General features: G+C 38.2%; 1 protein-coding gene across 3 annotated transcripts in view; it reads right to left on the bottom strand.

Moving 5' to 3' along the window:
- LOC120528058 (zinc finger protein 32-like) overlaps positions 1-11,987 on the bottom strand; it is a 43,419-nt gene extending 31,432 nt beyond the window's left edge. For 2 of the 3 annotated variants that reach the window (XM_039752046.1, XM_039752048.1), the window contains exon 1: positions 11,853-11,987. The gene's annotated coding sequence lies outside the window, so the exon portion shown is untranslated. Of the gene's footprint in view, positions 1-11,458; positions 11,805-11,852 lie in introns of those variants that run through there. The other variant, XM_039752047.1, reaches the window with a different exon arrangement.
- Between the last annotated feature and the right edge of the window lie 2,429 nt (positions 11,988-14,416).

Here is a 14,416-nt window from a genome sequence, read left to right as displayed (position 1 = left end):
AATTGTTAAAAACAGAATAGAACAACACACTAATATTAGTTTATTTTTGTCCGTTTGTAAATTCAATAAATTAGTCACACAAAACTAAACCTTATAAAAAAATATAATTCTAATTTGTAGTGATTATTTGCTTTCAGCTTTTCTTTTAACACAGGCTTTCTTATGAATTACAAACTGCACTGGGCAAGAGTAAATTACAGACTTTTTTTGAGATCAGTCTGAAACATTACCCAAGAAAGAGCAGCACCACTCTCATTCACTTCTTATGTTAACTATGTTGTCATACGAATGCTTCCAAACAGGACAATATGATTAGATTAAACATGCTGATAATTATTCTCTCTCATATATATATATATATATATATATATATATATATATATATATATATATGGTAGCACTCTTTTCAGAATTTATCGAACTTTAATGTGATATTGTTCGATTTTCTGATTCTTATTCCACTTATAAATTAGAAACTAAAAAAATATATCAAGAACTCAGGTCCCGCAAGACAAGAATTTGTGCCAAGACATTTAACCATACTCGGAGGCAGAAATAAAGGACAAAGAATAGCCGACAAAGACAGCTGCTGTACAGGCTTTTAAATGTTTGAAGCGCCGCGCGAGATGCAGATCACGCAGCATCGCAACAGCTGATTGAGCCGATGGAGCGACTGGGTCTCCGTGAGGTGCCTTCAGCCCCCCCTCTTCACAATGTGGGGGGGTTGGCCAGCGAAGCGAGCAGGGGGCAATCCCCTAGTATTATATATAATTATGAAGAAATTGTTGAGTATTTAATTCCATTACTTCCCCTTTAGTTATTTTTACTACTCTCAGCTCCAGATCAAAGTGATGAATTAGATGAATCAAACAAATAGATTCATTTAAATGGGTAGTTTGAATGATTTCACTGCTGCCTGCTCCGATATGAAATTTCCCACTGCTCAGGTGGAGTGCAAGATAAAATCTCCCTCTCATTACCAATTCCCTAGAACCAATTCCCGTTAGCATGAAGACGGGCAAGGAACCAAGAATGATGGAGTTTCATGAAAGGGAGCCTCTTTTAATGGGCAAGTGTCGTATTGTTAACTCCCTCATAACAGTGTCTCTCTCTACCTCTCTCGGGTCCACTACGCTAGTGTTAACAATATTCTTTAAGTTTTGCCAAACATTCTTGTTGTATTATAATTTTTAGAATGGTTTTAAAAATTGCAAGGCTGATGCAGAAGAATATACTTTGAAGAAACAAAGGAAAATGTTAATTGCACTTGCCAATGAAGATTTCATCACAGAATAACTTAAAAGGTTTTTTAAAAGTGCTTTTTTTTATGCGGATTTTAGAAATTTTTTTTATCAAACCTAGTTTTTGAGTAAAATTCAGGATAAAAATTTTTTATTGCTGTTTGTGAACATTTTATAACTTTCCAGTAGAACAAAAATGTATGCTGGACTTTTGGGGGAATCAAAAGGCAGATGACTACCAAGAAATAGTGGATGATATTTTACAATGCCATGGGATGTCTTTAAAAATTATTTTCTTGAATTCTCCATTGTACATTTTCTCTTGAAATTTCAGAGTGTTTAGCAACAAACATGATGAACAGTTTCAACAGGACATTTCTGAAATGGAAAATCGCTACCAAAGCAAGTGGAGTCCTGGTAGACTTGCCTACTTACTGCTGGACCCTTAAGAAAGATATTCCTGAAGTCACGTATAGCAGAAAATTGTGCACTTCTAACTTTTAGGGGAGATATTCCCAACATATATATATTGAGTAAAAATGTTTTAATTGTGAGTCACTTAAAATCATTGCATGCCACTGAAATCTGACTGGATATTTGAATTCTGCACAAAAACACTAAGAATCATCTATATTGATTGATCTCACAAAAAAAGTTACATTTTGTTATTTCAGTAATAATTGCAGTGGATAAGTATATGAAACATTACACTTTTAGTGTTCATTAATATTAATAACCTTTGTCATTCCTTACAAAATAAATACGAGTGCAGGCTGAACAGAAACGAAATCGCACAGTATTGTGGGAATTACATCTTTCTTGTTGATATTCAATACAGGGATTTCAGGAAGAAACTGTAAATTACATTTTAATTAAAAAATGCGCACATTTTGCATGCTTTGATCATACATATGGATAATGGATGTTTTTCTACATCATTTGGTTACAGTGAATTGGTTGCAGTGGGGATTCCATAGATCTTCAACATATTATTTCTCCAGGAAAACACGAGATTAGCATGTTTTCCTCAGCCAACACTACAACCTACATGAAGTAAATAACACATTAAAAAAATATACACTTTTGGATTGAGTACTCCTTTTAAAAAAAAAAATTAAAAAAAAACACAAAAGTTTGGTCGTTTACATCATTACATGATGCTTAAAAATTAACATGTACTTTAATTTATAGCCAACTTGATTATGGTAATGTACGCCTTTCTGGGTTACCAAGAAAAAATAAAAATCAGAAGCAGCTTGCTCAAAATGCAGCAGCAGGAATCCTAATTAAAATGAGAAAATCTCAACACATTCACTTGAATGAGCATCATTACATTGCCTGCCTGTTTCTTTGTAAATTGATTTTAAAAGACTCTTAACACTCTGCCAGTTTCTCAGCCTTCCTATACTTCAAACCACCTGCCCCCACAAACTCCTACTTGCAATCTCTGATCTCCATACAATGATGTATAAAAGAACTGGTGAATGGCCTTTTGCTTTTATGCACCTAAAAGCTCAAATATTTATTGTTAGAGAACTACTATATAGCCAAACGTCTGTGGGCACCTGACCATCACACTTCTATCAGCTTGTTAGACATACCATTCCAAAAACATGGGTATTAATAAAGAGAGCAGCTAACCCAACTCCAACTTGCAGCTATAACAGCCTCCATTCTTCTTCCCACTGCTGTAGATTTTGTAGTGTGTCTGTGAAAACGTGAGGACATACAACCAAGAGAGCATTTGTGAGGACAGACCTGGCTCACAATCGGTGGTCCAATTCATTGCAAAGGTGTGCCACAGGGTTGAGTGCAGACCACTCAGGTTTCTCCATGTCTTTACAGACCTAGCTTTACACATTGGGACACAGTCATGCTACTATACACATTGAAGTGCACAATTGTCTCTGTACATTGTAACATTAGCAATACCCTTTACTAGGACCAGGGGGCAAAGCCAAATCCCTGCCATTAGCCAGCCTCCACCAAACTCTACAGTAGTCACTATGTAGTCCAGATGATAGAGTTTTCCTGACATATGCCAATCTCCAATTCATGAATGAGACTGCCAGATAGTAAAGCATGATTTCACCACTCCACATTTCCCACTACCCCACAGTCCAGTGGCGTCATGCTTTCTACCACCCCAGCCAGTGCTTGGGATTGCATATAGGGATCTTTGGCTTGTGTACAGCTGTTCAGCCATGAAACCCCATTTCATGAAGCTCCTAACACATGGTTCTTGTGCGCATACAGCTTCAAGATGCAGTTTTGAACTCTATTGTTAGTGATGCCACAGAGGACAAGTGCCAGGGGTCTTCAATTTAATTAGAACACTTTTACTTGCTAATAAAGCAAAAATAATGTGTGTTACTATTACTTAACTTGCTAGTTACAATCAAAACCCTTAACTGCCTATTGTTTAATTATTTAAACTGCTACAGTTAGGTTTTAATTGCTACCTGTTTTCTTAACCAGCCACCAGTTAATAATAAAGTGCAAATGACAAAGGAACCACCAACTCTCTGACTAAAGTACATCCAATTAAACATGTGCAAGTATCGTGTTAATAAAGTGTTTTGAAATAAATGAGAGAGAAGGGAAGAACCACAAAACATATGGATAACGTTTTTAGAAAAGAAAAAAAATTTCAAGTTTTCTCTTGGAAGAATGAAATCACTAATAAGTTATAATTAAATTCCAAGATTCATTACCAGTTAGCCCTGACTTCTAATTATGAAACTGGCTGAATGAAAACCTGCAGCCACTGTGCACTGCATTTAATGATGCATGCGCTACACGCTTCACCACTCAGCAGCCCTGCTTTGTCAGTTTGTGTGGTCTACCACTTAGTGCTTGTGTTGCTCTTTAATGCTTCCACTTCATAATAATAGCACTTACAGTTGACCAGGGCAGATTCAGCAGAGCAGAAATTTCATGTACTGACTGACGGTAAAGATGACATACTGTGACAGTGTCACTTTTAAAGTCACCGAGCTCTCCACTCATTCTGTCGCCATTGTTTGTCAATGGAGATTGCATAGCTGTGGGCTTGATGTGATGCATCTGTTAACAATGAAACACCTTAACGCAATCATTTGGAGGGGATCCATATACTTCTGGCCATAAAGTGTATGCCAGACAAGTACTGTTGATTATAAAAAAAAAAAAAAATTTTGAAAACACACCTTGTTATTTTAAATTTATCATAATTTATTTGTAGTGCATGCCTTGTAAAAGATTAAAATACTGCAAAGTTGCATGGCTAAACCTTTGTATTTGTTCACAGTAACACATATAACTGTTTTCATAGAATACTACTATTAGATGGTGCCGTATACTGTATCTCACTATTATAAAAAGAAATCTTGGGAAGAGAGACGAGACGTGATGTTCTCAGAGAGACACTTTCAAGACCTGCGAGATGAGAAATCGCATTAGCACAAAGTACAAACAAATGGAAATAATTACTTGGTGAAATAACGGAACAGCGAAAAGAAATCAAATATATTGTCTCCGACTTGAAGTTTAAGTTGGAGACTTGTAGATTGTCTATTTTGTGTTGCCATCAGGAAAAAGCAATGTTTCTTTCCAAGGAAGAGGAGTTTCCACGAGAATTAAAAGATGAGATTGTTGTTGTCTCCAGACCATCTCGCAGGGACTTTTAACATGAGATTCTTTCAAGTCACGCCCTACTTTCAACCATTTTCAATTAAGATCACGGACATCTAACCTCTCAGTCGTGTAAAGGCTTTTATCAGACACACATCCAGTGCTTTCAGCGCTTATAAATTTTATCAGGACAATTATTTTATATGTCATTACCAGTTAGCCCTGACTTCTGACACGCCAATGACTAAGCAAAGAAGAAAGAGCAATGTGTGCAGATCACGCAGCACAGCAGCAGCTGATTGAGCAAAGAGGAGGTTAAAAAAAAAAACACTATTTGTTTCCCATTGTATCACCGTTTAAGAGGGGGTTTCGGAGGAGCAACCACATCTCCTTGTGGTGCGTTCAGCCCCCCCTCTTCACAACGCAAGCAGAAGAGACGTGAAGTGGCGGACGATTAGCGCTGTTGTTTGGCGAGCAAAGCAAGTAGGGGGGCAAAGCTCCCTAGTTTAGAATATTTTTCAGTTACTAATGACTTCTGTTACTTTTGTTTTCTCTTTTCAGTATCTACTTGTGGCACTGCGACCTGGCTAAAGTGATCTGTAGCCACTTTTAATGCTAGAAAAGTTGAACCATACTAACGGCAACCACGATACTTGCAGCATCAAATCTTCAAAATTGTGTCATCATATGATGATGATAAATTCCCTTCTCACAGTCATTTACTGAACTGTCACATCATGTTCAGTGAAACTTGCAACATGCTGGCACTCTCCAGCTAGAATGCCCAGAGGTGGCTGGGCTGTCTTTTGGTCTTTAAAACCCCAGATTTTTATTTTCTCAAACATTCTCACAAATTTGGGTTTTCATTTTACTCTCCTCTCTGGCCATCTGACCATTGCATATATTATCAAATCAGACATTCACTTTTACCATTTGAGAGACTTTCAGACTAATTTCAATTACAACTTATATTTTTTTATTCATCTTCATTGGGAATTCCTTCATTTAACTTTTTGCATAACTGATATTTTTGTTCACTTGTAGATCCACTTTGAGCTGCACCTTTTACGAAAACATGCCATAAAAAAAATTATTATTCTTAATGCTCACTGAACAAAAAAGGAGCCTATATTGCAGGGGTCTTCAGGGATGGTCCTAAACAGCCGCAGTGGCTGCAGACTTTCCGTCCAACTAGTGTCCTAATCAGAAGACAGTCCTTGCTGATAATGAAACTTGGTATTTAACTATTTGGCATGTTAGTGTTTTCATTCTTCCAAGACAAATTGTAATTGCACTGCAGAGTTTCCTTCTCTGAGAACATTATCCATGTGTTTTGTGGACCGGAACAGATTTAAAACTTTAGGCTCCTTCTATTTCCCCTCTTTTATTTCTAAACAGTTTTTTTTTTTTAAAAACACAGAGACTTTATGGTGCATAAGCACAGGTTTAAAAGAAAGCATGTTAACTGGAGAGCTGCTGGTTTATTGGTTATCTGCATTTCATTACTAAGAAATGTCTGCTTAAGAAAACAGGCAACAATTAAAACTTAAATGCAGCTGCTAAAAACTAAAATAGGCAATTAAGCATTGTGAATTAGCAACAGGTAAGAGAACTAAAATTAAGCCCAAAAAGCATACTGCTATAGTAGTAAATAAAAAGGATCCGATTAAAGAAACTGATTGAAGTGAAAACCTGCAGCCACAGCAGACCTTTAGGACTGTAATTGATGATCTCTGATCTACAAGGTAACTAAAATATGTCTTTAATGAATGAAAGCACTAATGAGGTATTATAGTTTAAAAATGAAGTTACTTTATCAGCATGGACTGAGTTCTAATTAGGAAACTAGCTGTTATGAAAACCCATAGCCACTTCAGAGCCATGACTGAGGACCCCTGCTCCATTGCACATATTAAAGCAACTGCCTCAGACTTGCACAGTCACAACTTTGAGCAACCGTGTCCATGACAACTCTGCAATGAAAAAACAACATTTGATAGAGCCCACTCTCAGCTTTGATGACAGAAAATGACAACAGTCATTAAGTTTTCACCAACGCAAATCATTAAAACTAAATGAACACAATAATGCTAAATACTGACCTAAGTTGTGTAAAAAATAACATAAGCGGATCATGCAGCCGAAAACAATACCATAATGCTACATTAACACAACAAATTCATACAGGAATAATATTAGTAAAATACACATAACTTGAATAAATTACACTGAAATAGCTTATTATAAAGAATTCAAAAAGTATTCTGGCCCCTTCACTTTCTGCCCACTTTACTGTGTTGTAGATTTAATTTTAAATGGATATGTTTGCCTTTTTTGTCCATCAATCTACACACAGCAGCCCATAATGACAAAGTTAAAACATGTTTTTAGAAAGCTTTGCAAATCTCTGGGACGAGACATTTTCAGAGAGATATTTTCAAGTCCCATGAGACGAGACTTTGTGCCAAGAGATTTAACCACCCCCGGGGCCGGAAAAAAGGACAAATGACAAAGTAGGACGTCGTAAAGAGGTTCCAAACCGTTGGCGCGATACACATGCAGAGCAGGTTAGAGATAATGAAAGATTGAAAATTTGAAAGTCTCAAAAAAAAAAATGATAGTAAAGATCGCATTAGCGCAAGCAAACGGAAATTATTACTTGGTGAAATAACGGAACAGTGAAAAGAGATCAAATATATTGTTCAGATTTACACTTTAAGTCAGCTCGTGTTGCCATCAGGGAAAAGTAGTGTTTCTTCCCAATAAAGAAGCGTTTCCGCGAGAATTAAAAGATTTGTTGTTTGGTGAAAGTGAAATCCACATACACGAGCGGCAGAGACTGCATGTAGCGCAGACCAGGGGGTTGTCAAGCGAAGCCCCCTAGTTTATTAAAAAAAATAAAAAACAGAACTCTCTCAATGATACAAGTACTTGCATCCTTTGCAGCAACACTTCAAATTGTGCACTAGTGCATCCAGTTTCATTTATTCCTTCTAGAGCTTCATAGAACTTAGATTGGAGTCGGCCTGTGGCAAGTTGAACTGATTAGACATTGTTTAGAAAGGCCTGCGTGTTATACACAGGTCCAGAATCCACAGTGCAAGTCAGGACTAAAACAAAGCCATGACGTCTCCATAGAACTCTGATCAAACTGTGGTGAGGCATGGGTCAAGGCAAGGGGATCAAATAATTTCTAAAAGATTTGTGATCCCAGGAGCATCGTGGACTCAAAAATTGTGAAACGGAAAAAGTTTGCATTTCAAACCACAAGAACTCTTCCTAGAGTTGGCCATCCAGCCAACCTAGGTAATGAGGCAAGAAGGGCCTTGGTCAGGAAAGTGAACAAGTTCCCAATGTTCACTCTGAAAGAGCTTCAGGAGAACCTGTCCAAAGGGCAACCATCTCATCAACAGTTGTGATAGAACTCACCATCTTAAATTAAAGAAAGCAACTTATGCTCTAACAGGACAAATCAGTAATCAGTCAGGAGAAAAGCTGTTCATTGTATATTTTAACTACTCCTCAGCAAAATGCCTTACAGGGAGCATTCTTCAAAAGCAGTCTGTTACAGCATAGTCAGAATAATCACAAAATGAAAGCAGAAGCTCACTTATTGATAAATGAATTTACATAGTAGTGCTGATTAATCCTTACATATCATACTCTGATTAGTAAAACGACAAGGCGTTTAGCATTGAGCACAACCTGCCTAACTAAAAGTCCTTCTCCATTATATCCTTGTTCCTCGGTATCTCTTAGTTTAGACATTACCCTTGAAACCTCTGTATATGACAGCTGTCCAGTTTTTATTGTTTACACTTTACATGACATTAGCCAATTTTTTAATCATATATTTAGTCTATTACATCAACCTGCTCCTGGTACATTCTTGTCTTTGTTGTTCACTTGACCTTAATCTGTTCAGGCATATGAGAAAACCAGGTTTCTGACATGTATTAATAACCCTTTTATACTTCCAAGATGGAAAAACACGATCCTAAATAACTATGTGAACTCTAATTCTAATTTGTGTTCCACACACTCCATCAATAAGACATTTACAGCAGAGAGGCTAACTCCTGCTTGGAGCTTGACTAACAATGTTTAAAGGTCTCGGACAGCGAGAGGAAAAAGATTATCTGGTCTGATGAGACAAAACTGAATTTGTCAGGCAGAACCTCAAGCACTGTTCATGGTGAAGACCAAGCACTGCTCACAACATGTCTAATACCTTCCCTATAGTGAAGCATGGTGGTGGCAACATTATGCTGTGAGGTTGCTTCTCAATAGTATGGGCAAGTAAACTAGCTGCATTCATCCTTCTCTCAATTCTAACCAAATATACAGATGTCCTTGAAGAAAACCTGCTCCAGAGTGCACCTCAGACTGGAGTGATGGTGTACCTTTCATCATGACAATGACCCCAAAGCACACAGACAAGACAATGCTGAAGTGACTTCAGGAAAGTCTCAGACTATCTTTGTGGCCCAAACTTAAATCCAATAGTACATCAGTGGAGAGACCTGAGGATGGTAGTGAACAGATGTTTCCCATTCAATCTTACAGGATCTGACAGGGAAGAATGGCATAGACTCCTCAAATCCAGGCGTGCAAAACTTGCAGAGACAGGCCCGAGAACACTCAAAGCTGGAATTGCTGCCAATGGAGCTTCTACAAAGTACAGACCTAAGGGTCTGAATGCTTATATAAAGGGGAGATTTTAGTTTTTGATTTTTAATAAATCTGCAAACCCTTCTTTACACTGATTTTCATTTTGTTATTGGGGTTATTTAGGTGTAGATAAATAAAGATTGGATGTGCGTCCACTCAAAATTAAATCTAAAAACATACTAAAGAAAATGCAGGGATCTGAATACTTTCTGAACAAACTGTATGGGTTAAACAAGGTAGAAGTACAGGGCACCAATAAAAGCCAACAATTCATACGAAACCAATGTCCACAAATCAAATAATTGCAATGTTTTTTTTTTTTCCCCCATTTAGCTTTATCATGGTACCTTCACATTGCAACCACTGCAAAGACATTAAATTATTCCTCCTGTGGCAAATGCTCTTCCAGGTTAATATTAATTATTTTTTGGCTTATGCCTTTTCCAAATAACATTTAAGATACAGTTGGCAACCTTTTCTTTTGTTTTTCCAATTGGAGCACAGGCAGGTCAAGTGACAGGATCTGAACACACAACCTCAACACTTGAAGTCTAAAATCCAAAGCCTTAAGCACTATGCCACGCTGCCATTTTCTTGTCTATTACTGCCTCCAGAGGCACATTTAGCCAGGCTAAGTCTGCAAAATATAATACTTAATACTTTGGTCTGGATAATTTTTTGATGTAGCCAACTCTTGTAGGACATTCCTGCACATTAAGAAACTGGTTAGAGTAACTCTGTGAACTCAATGGATTTGAGTATCTCTGGTCTATACAGTGCTCTGACCCGCCTTCCCCTGAAGGGTACTGTATAAAAACTTGGCAATTTTAAATAGACAAAACTGTAAACAACTTATACGCATTGGCACGGATTCTAACTTACTACAAACGCCACTAAACTAAAGTAAATCAAAAATGCCTTTTACAAGACCTGGTGGCTTAACACAAATCTAGAGCAATCGATTGGCCGGACACTGTCAAACTGTTAGTCACTCGCTAACGGGCGATCTGCTCAAGTAACATTGTGCATTTCTATTCTGTTTGTTGAATTCTGTTCCATTGTTAAAGCTGCATCTTCATGGAACTTATTTCCACAGTTTCCTTGTATAGCTGGGCATATGCTACTAAAGAAGGAATTAATAAATATAATAAAAATGTATAATCTTTAAGGCGGTACGGTGGCGCAGTGCTAAGCGCTAACCACCTCAAGAAGTCCCACCGCGGCCGGTCGACGTCCATGTGGAGCTTGCACGTACCGCTACCCCAAATCCCCCCCAAGGTGTCTTGCAAGCATTTAGGCATTTACTGCACGTAGTCCCGATTTCTACCCACGACCACAAATATGTGTTTGTCGGGTTGAATGGCAATGCCAAAATAAAATTGGCATGTTGGGATTCGCGGGACTCCTTGTTCGTTTGGCAGTCTCACGCCTATTGCTACTTTGATAGGCTCCCGTCCCAACGCGACCCTCAAGTTGATTAAAATGTATTCTATGTTGTTATACTTCTTACAAAGGTGCATCAGTACGTTAGGTTCATATTAAAACCGTTTGCACAATTTTTCATACAAACACAATTCTACCTGGTTTATGTAAAAAACCGTCAGTCTATTAATGACTTTAAAGCCCAGTTCAGTTCACTGCCCTCCCTGCGATGCAATCCCTCCAGTACGTCTTGCGCACAGTCCTAACGGGATAGGCACAAGTCCCCGCGACACAAGCGGGAGGAAATGCGTTTCAGATTATTATATGTTGCGTTAAAGTAACGTTCGCTATAGTCCGCTATCCCCCTTTTCTGTCATCGAGACTGCCACGACCCAAATGCTATTGCGCTATCCCCTCCTTCCTTTCATCTGGATACTCACGGACAAGCAGAGGGTTCCCCCCTCTCTCTCTCATTTGGACTACTGCTTATATGAGGTCCTCATCTCACTCACTGTCATTCCAGTCGCTGCGCTTCAACAAACTGCTCCCTCATTAGGACTGTAGCCAGTGTGCTTCATCCGCTCTTTTGTTCATCAGGATTCTCATCGGCGCGTCGCAAGCCCCCCCACTCACGTTCGCTAATTGGGTCTCCCGCTAGCTCACTTCACCACCTCTTCCAGTCGTCGAGACTCCCGCCAGCGCGCTTCAGCCCCTCTTCAGCTCGACGAGACTCCATTCGGTGCGCTGTCGTTCTCCCATTCACGGAATCTCCCGGCAGAGCACACCCCAATTTACTAAGATTATGCCGGCACCACCGTGCTTGCCCAATACGTAATTCTCCCGTCGTAGCCGCCGTCCTCAGAATTCTACCCGCTACTTTCGCTAATAGAAAGTTGAAGCGCTTACCGTTCAGCCTGTAGCACTTATTCCGAAAACCACGCGCCCTACAAAGCTGAATATTCAAGAAGGTTAAACGTTTTTGACCATCTGGCGAATCGCTGTGTAATTCGAAATCTTACGGTGTGAAGCCGGCAACAATTAACAACAGAAAAGAAGTACTTCCGGTCCTTAATGCTACTTGATGTGTCAGAATAAAAGTCTTCGCCGTTAGTTAATTAGTTAGTTTAAATGTACATCACGCAGGTTTTGCGCTCATGAGTAAAACTGCCACACTACCCGCGTGTGTGTGTGTGTGTTTGTTTCAGAGATTTCCTAGAAAATGCTAAATATAATGTAACACTCTTAGCATTTTGAAGCTGCCTCAATCCAAATCATGCCGGATGATAATTAAAAAATTAAAAAGTGACTATACTCGGGGTGACCGTTGGTTATGCAGTGCAACGTCAGTTCAAACTTGTCATATCCGTAAAAAGCCGGAGATGGCCGAAGGTAAATCTTTAGTAGTGGAAACTCACGATGTTATTTAATGTTTTTAATCTGTTATTACTTTAAACAGCATGCCTTAAAGGACAAGCAAGAGTAAAATATGTATCAGATTTAACAAGTGAGTGGTACAATATTAGGAGTAAACACACAGATAGCAGATTCAAGGAATGCATCATTCGTGGAGACAGGTGGTGGTCGACCCGACAGGTTATTTTTTTATTTTTGCGCTGTCTTTTTTAGTCATTCTCTGTTTTTATCCTTTTAGTTTGTTTAATAAATTTCTGAAATTTAAGGAGCATCTATTTATTTGTATTTGGAAGGCCAGAGGTGTCCAGCTATCCTCAGCCCCTAAGGACATTCTGAACATTTTGAGTTTTGTTGAACTTTAGAAGCTTCAGCCTTATTTTGGGTCTATGCAGGCCAGAAAGCCAGTATTTTGAGTTAGACTGCCTAGGGTGAGGGTTGCCTCTTGACCCTGACCTACTGGAGTTTTGACCTGGCTTTTGTTAATTTTGAATCCTGCTCACTGTGGGTTTTTTTGGACATTTAATGTTGCAATATCACAACATGTTTACATACATATTTTACAGTAGGAGTCAAAGCATGTTAAGATAAGTACTTAGGGTCATACAGTGGGGCAGAGGCAGCACTTGAATCGGTGATCTTGTGGTTTACTGTCCATGCCACCATGCCAACTACAAAGCTGCATAGCAGGGGAAAATGGAAAATTCTGAGCCCCTTCATACTAGCAGAACCAGGTTAATATTGAACATTGATTCCTAGTGTGTGTGTGTGTGCCCTGCAGTGGGGCTATTGCCCTGCCCAGGTTTTGTTTCCTGCCTTGCACCCTGTGTTGGCTGGGATTGGCTCCAGCAGACCCCCATGACCCTGTAGTTAGGATATAGTGGGTTGGATAATGGATGGATGGATGAATTTGTAGTGAGTAGCAAGTATACTTAATAATCAGTATATCACTGTGATTTTAACTTTAACTGGTTTTGTAAATATTGTTATGGATCACTTTAAATTATATTATTGTATAATTTTATATATTATGTGTATTATAGTTGCTTCCGAATTATTAATTTTCATATTTTCATGTATTTTCTGTGATGTATGTAATGTCTTTTTAATGGTGTCTCCTTTCCAAGTGCTTAGTGGGTGGAGCACCAGGAGGCGGGGCCACCAGATATCAAACCTCTTGAGCTCTCCCTTAAAGCTCAAATCAGGAGAGCATACAGTTTGTATTTTGGAGTTATTTTAACTAATGCTATTTTTCCTTGATTTCTTCTGTTTTTGCTGAATTCCTAACTATGTTTAGGGATTTTGATTTGTGGATTGTGTATTGGGACTTGTTTAAGTAGGAATCTCTTCAAAGAAACTCCTTTTAATCTCATTTTTCTCTTTTGAGCATTTTCTTGCAGTTTTATAATTTTTGTTTAATACATCATAATATATATATATATAAAAAATCCCTTTTGTGCACAAGTGAGAGGTTTATGGCAATCCTGCTCTTTGTAGGGCTTTTGCTTTATTATGGGACATTTTGGTGTAATTTTGCTAGCTCTCCTTGTTTGCAACCTGTTTTGAGTAAGCTAAATTGGGTGAGTCTCTTCCAGGCTTGCCAGTAAAGCTTCTGGCATGCTTCCTGGCTTATTTTTGGAGGCATTTCACCTATTTTTGTTATGTTGAAGACTTCACAACAAATATATCCATATTTTTTACTATCTGTCTATATTCTATACATGGTTTCAACATCAGTAATTATAAAATAACTACTAATTAGTAAGAAAAGGCTTAATGCACTAGTTCTCAAGTTCAGTTTCATGGACCGCCATATCTGCAGTTACTACCTTTGTGTCAATCCAGAAATTTCAACATTTTCTAGAAAGTATGAAGTATTTGAGTTTTTTTTTTTTTTAAAGATTTGTTTAAGCTGTTTCTTACTAATCAGCACACAATTGAATATGAAGTATTTGCCTCCCTTTAGAATTCTTTATCATTTTTACCTGAATCTACACTGTTTGTCACTAATTATGAGTATTTGGATTAAGGGAATAAATACCACTTAAAGGAATACTCAA

This window comes from Polypterus senegalus, chromosome 4 (genome assembly GCF_016835505.1).
Source record: "Polypterus senegalus isolate Bchr_013 chromosome 4, ASM1683550v1, whole genome shotgun sequence".
In the NCBI taxonomy this organism is placed as follows: Eukaryota; Metazoa; Chordata; class Cladistia; order Polypteriformes; family Polypteridae; genus Polypterus; species Polypterus senegalus.
The sequence above is the reverse complement of the archived record's forward strand: the minus strand, read 5'-3'. Positions and strand labels throughout refer to the sequence as shown.